The following is a 6,029-nucleotide window of genomic DNA, read 5'->3' on the forward strand; positions in this document are numbered from 1 at the left end:
TTCACCCCAATTCAAACCTATTGAAATTAATGAACTTCCAACTTCTACAATCAATGCCGAAACCTATCAAATGAAACAAGTCATAAATAACACGACATACCTATTCCAACCTACGGAACCAAAATTTGAGCCCAGTAACCACAAAGTCAATTCTCGGTCAAATTTCTCAACTCTCTAAACTTTTATTTTCCCAATTTTTGCCAATTCAAGCCAAAATCACCTACGAACCTCCAAATCAATTTTCGGACACATTCCTAAGTCCAAAATAATCCTATAGAGCTATCGGAACCATCAAAACTTCTATATGGAGCCGTTTACACATAAGTCTATATCGGATCAACTTTTTAATCTAGGCTTCCAACCTTAAGACTAAGTGTCCCAACTCATTCCGAAACATCTCTGAAACTAAACCAACCACCCCGACAAGTTACATAACAACAACCAAGCAAAGAATAAGTAATAAATGGGGGAATGAGGCTGTAATACTCAAAACGACCGAACGGGACGTTAGAACAACATTGTTTGGTAAGAAGATAAACAATAGTGAATGCAATAATAGAAGGTGACTCCGAGGCCTGCGAGTGTCAAGCAGGTATACTTTGAAGTCTCCGCAAAATCTGAGTCAACTCACTGGCGTCCGACACGAGCAGAAGTACTTGGATCTGCACAAAAATATGCAGAAGCGTATCATGAGTACATTACAATAGTACCTAGTAAGTATCAAGCCTAACCTCAACAGAGTAGTGACGAGGCCAGGACAAGACACCTACTAGACATAGAAAACTTGTGCAAGATATTAATGTAATCTAACAGCGGGGAAATAAAGGAAATAAATGAAAAATAAGCAATTTATCGAATCGGGCTAACAACGGAAATTAAGGTCATAAAGGACGACAAAGAGGGAACATGTGATAAAAGCAACAATGATCAAATACATTAAAAATACGAGTGAAATGAATTTAAGGAAAACAATGCAATAACCTTTCAAATCAACGAACCTTTCCAACTTAGAATGCATAACAAAAATCACACCGAGGTACCACACCTCATGTTCCCATTTCACAAATCACAAGCACAATCTTCCTTATATCACCACGTGGGCCTTGCATTTATTTTTAAAACATTTTTTTCGAAATAGCTACAGGCCTTTTAGTCCCCTTATCTCACCACATGGCTTCAAGTAATTTGCTTACTAGCAACACACGTATAAATCCCACCTTATCTCCCCTCATGTGTTTCAATACCCACCCTTAAACCACCGCATGCGTATCAATATTACAACACAACAATCAACTCACACCACACGTACCCATATACCGCAACATTGCCAAATCAACAATACTAATGTTACCACAACACATAGCCCGCGACTCAACCACAATATGTACAAGAATCTCAATAACAACAAATGAATGAAAAACAACTCAGTAAGAAAATATATCCCAATAATCAACAACTTCAACCATAATGCATTGCTCTCACAACTACAACTTCAATAACTCCACAAATAAAGGTATCCTTGTGAGATGGCAACTTCCAATTCAAGAGCAAAACATAAGCTTAACAATGCAAGAGATAACATGAAATAACAACTACGAGTAAATGCATGAGAATAACTCAACAACGGAAAGAATGGCATGTAACAACAACTACCAATAAATGCATATAAGAGCAACCTCGACAATGGAAACTAGAATATGTAATGACAATTTCTATTAAGGCTTATAAGAATAAGCTTGACACAAAATATAGAACAAATGATAACAACTTCAATTAAATGCTTATGATTAACCTAAGAGTCTAAATCGATAACTTTTCACATAAAAGCTTGTGTACACACTCGTCACCCCACACGTCTTCCACATAATTCAGATAGTACAATCAACCCAAATTCTAAGGGGTAGTCTCCCACGCAAAGTTAGGCAAGACACTTACATCAAACAAGCTAAATCAATCCACTAATAATCCCTTCCTGCACAAATCCAACTCCGGACGGCTCGAGTCTAGCCAAAATAACTTAATATCATAAATAAAATCCATAGGAAGCAATTCCGGATAATAAGGATTAAATCTTTAATGAAAATAAAAAATTCAACCCCGGGCTTGCACCTCGAAAGCCGACCAAACTCATAAATTCTGAACATCCATTCCGATACTAGTCCAACCATACCAAAATCATCCAATTCCGACCTCAAATCGACCGTCAAATCCTCATTTTATACTTTGGGAACCTTTTTACAAAAATTACTAGTTTTTCCAATTAAAATTTCTAATTTAATGATAAAAAAATATGGAATCATGAATAATGGACAAATCTGAGTAAAAAACACTTACCCCAATCCAAATCGTGAAAATCCCCTCCAACATTTCCCAAATCTGAGCTCCAACACTCAAAATATGATATAATAACTCAAACCCTCAAAATAGAGTACTATATAGTTTGCCCAGGTTCTATACATCGCGAATGCGGGACCCTCATCGCATTCGCGAAGACAAAAAATGATCTACCCAGAAAAGGCATTTGCGTTCTCGTCCTCCATCTGGCGAACGCGTTGAAGCAAACATCCAAGCCTTCACGAACGCGGCCTGGAGCTCACAAATGCGTAGGCTAAGCCCCTCCAGCACTTGGCTGCTTCGCGAACGCGGAGCTCCATCACGAATGCGAATAAGGGAGACTGTCCAACCCCTATAACCCTTCGCGAACGTGACTACCATGCCGCGAATGCAAGGAAGAAAACTAGATCTGAGACATCAGCAGTCCAAAAACAAGGTGGAATGGTCCGTAGCCTATCTGAATTACACCCGAAACCCCTAAGACCTCGTCCAAACACACTAACCAAACCCAAAACATAACACGAACCTGCTCGAAGCCTCAAATCACATAAAACAACATCAAAACTCCGAATCGAACTTCAGTTCAAGCCTAATGAACTAATGAACATTTCAAATGACCTCAAATTTTGCAAGCCTAAGCAACTCCGAATGACCTCAAATTTTGCATGTAAGTCCCAAATGACACAACAGCCTATACCAACTAGCAAAATCACAATCCAAGCCCGATATCAATAAAGTCAACCCTCGATCAAACCTATCTACTTTCCAACTTTTGCCAATTTAAGCCAAAACAACATACGGACCTTAAAATCAACACCCGGACACACGTCTAAGTCCAAAATCACTATACAAAGCTATTTAAACCATAAAATCATGTTTTTAGAGCCGTCTACATAAAAGTCAAACTCCGGTCAACTCTTTTAACTTAAGCTTCCAACTTTGGGACTAAGTGTCCCAATTCACCTCGAAACTTTCTCGAAACCAATCCAACTATCTCAACAAGTCTCATAACCACAAATGAACATAGAATAGGCAATAAAGAGGGTAACAGGGCTACAACATACAAAACGACCGGCCGAGTCGTTACATGTTGTGTCTTCCAAGGGTATCAGGTGGATCTTAAGAAGATTGAGGCGGTTTAGAACTTATGTAGACCTAATTTAGCTACAGATATTCAGAGCTTCTTAGGTTTGGAGAGTTACTATCACCAGTTTGTGGAAGGGTTTTATCTATCTTAGCCTCGTTGACCAAGTTTACTTAGAAAGGCGCTCTTTTCAGATGGTCCGACGAGTTTGAGTAGAGCTTTCAGAAGCTTAAGAATACCTTAACTACAACCCAATATTGGTGTTGCCCACAGGTTCAGGATCTTACACCTTGTATTGTGATACATTGTGTACTGGACTTGGTGCAGTATTGATACAGGATGAGAGGGTGATTGCTTATGCATCTCGTCAGTTAAAGGTTCATGAGAATAATTGCCCTCCGTATGATTTGGAGTTAACAAATATTATTGACATTCTCAAGATTTGCAGGCACTATCTCTATAGCGTTCCATGTGAGGTCGATACTGACCATCAGAGTCTCCAGCATCTATTCATGCAGAAGGTCTTAATTTGAGGTAGCGAAGATAGTTAGAGTTTTTTAAAGACTATGATATCACAATGTTATATCATCCAGAGAAGGCCAATATGGTAGTCGACTCCTTGAGTAGGAAGGTGGAGAGCATGGACAATTTGGCATTTTTACCGGCAGTGGAGAGGCCATTAGCCATGGATGTTCAGGCTTTGGCCAATCGGTTCGTGAGGCTGGATGTTTCAGAGTCTAGTAGGGTACTTTATTGTGTTGTGGACTAATCATCATTGTTGGAGCGCATCAAGGGCTTGTTAGTTTGATAATCAACATTTGTTGGTGTTGAAATACACGGTGCAACGGGGTGGTGCCAAAGAGGTTGTGATTGGGGATGATGGTGTTATGCGGATTCAAGGCCGGATTTGTGTTCTGAATATTGATGGGTTGAGAAAGTTGATCCTTGAGGAGGCTCGTAGTCCACAATATTCCATTCACCCTAGTGTCATGCAGATTCAGTATGATGTTGTTTGGGTTATTGTGGTCCGGTTGACTAAGTCCACCCACTTTAATTCGGTGAAGACTTCTTATTCTTTGAAGAAGTTGGCTTAGATTTACATCCGGGAGATTATCCGCCTGCATGGTGTGCCCATTTCTATCATTTCAGACCAAAGCATGTAGTTCATGTCACACTTTTGGAGAGTTGTGCAGCGTGAGTTGGGCACGCAGGTTGAGCTGAGTACCACATTTCATCCTCAAACGGACAGACAGTCTGAGCGTGCTATTTAGTTTTTGGAGGACATGTCACAGGCATGAACTATGAATTTTGAGGGCCAGTAGGACTAGTTTTTACCTCTAGCGGAGTTCACTTACAACAAAAGCTATCAATCGAGCATCCAGATGGCTCCGTACGAGGCCTTATATGGGAGGCGATGTCATTCTCCAATTGGTTGGTTTGATCCCAATGAGACTAGAATTTTGGGTACAGATTTGGTTCGTGATATTTTGGAAAAGGTGAAAGTAATTCAGGAGAGGCTTCGTATATCTCAGTCCAGGCAAAATAGTTATGCAGACTAGAAGGTTTGAGATGTGGCTTACATGGAGGGTGAGAAGGTTCTTCTCCATGTTTCGCCTTTGAAGGGCATGATGCGATTTGGGAATAAGGGAAAGTTAAGCTCAAGGTTCATTGGCCCGTTTGAGATTTTGGATAGAGTTGGGGAGGTTGCTTATAGACTTGAATTGCCTCCTAGCCTAGTAGGCGTATATCCGATATTTTACATTTCCATGCTTCGGAAGTACCATGAAGATACGTCACATATTTTAGACTTCAGCACGATGCAAATTGATGAATATTTGACCTATGAGGTAGAGCCAGTGACTATTCTAGACGGGCAAGTTTGGAATATAGGAGAGGTCAGCTGATTAAGGAGGCTACTTGGGAGTCAGAGTTCGATATAAGGTGTAGATAACCGTACCTTTTTACAAACCCAGGTACATTTCTATGTCCGTTCGAGGACAAACGTTTCTTTTAGAGGTGGAGAATGTGATTTGAGACCTTTTATAGCTCCTTTTTTTGTGATTCGAGACCTTTTATAGCTCAATTTGATGATTAATAACTTGCATGCATGGTCCGTGTCGATTTTCGGAAAGTTTATGTGTGAACGTTTGAAGAAAATGTGAATTTTGACTTTTAATGTGGCTAGAGTTAACCACAGTCAATATTTTTGGTAAACGACCTTGCATAAGTGTTTTGACAATTTTGGTAGGTTCGTATGATGATTTTGGACTTGTACGCATATTTGTTTGAGGTCCCAGGTGAATCGAGGCCGTTTCGGCGTATTATGTGAAAAATTAAAAAAATGAGTTTTAAACATGAAAAGCTTGAGTTTTAATGACCAATTCTTGATATTTGGTGTTATTTTGATGATTTAGGATTGCGAGAAAGTTTGCATGATGTTATTACACTTTTATGAATATCCAGATTGGATCCTGAGGGGCTCGGGTGAGTTTTGGATGCGTTGCTGACTGAGTTTTGGCTTAACACAACTTCTAGTGTTAATTGATCTGCAGGTCTCGCAAATGTGAAGACCTGTTCGCAAATGTGAGCTTCGCTTTTACGAACTCAGGCT

The sequence above is a fragment of the Nicotiana tabacum genome, chromosome 9, assembly GCF_000715075.1.
Source record: "Nicotiana tabacum cultivar K326 chromosome 9, ASM71507v2, whole genome shotgun sequence".
Lineage (NCBI taxonomy): Eukaryota > Viridiplantae > Streptophyta > Magnoliopsida > Solanales > Solanaceae > Nicotiana > Nicotiana tabacum.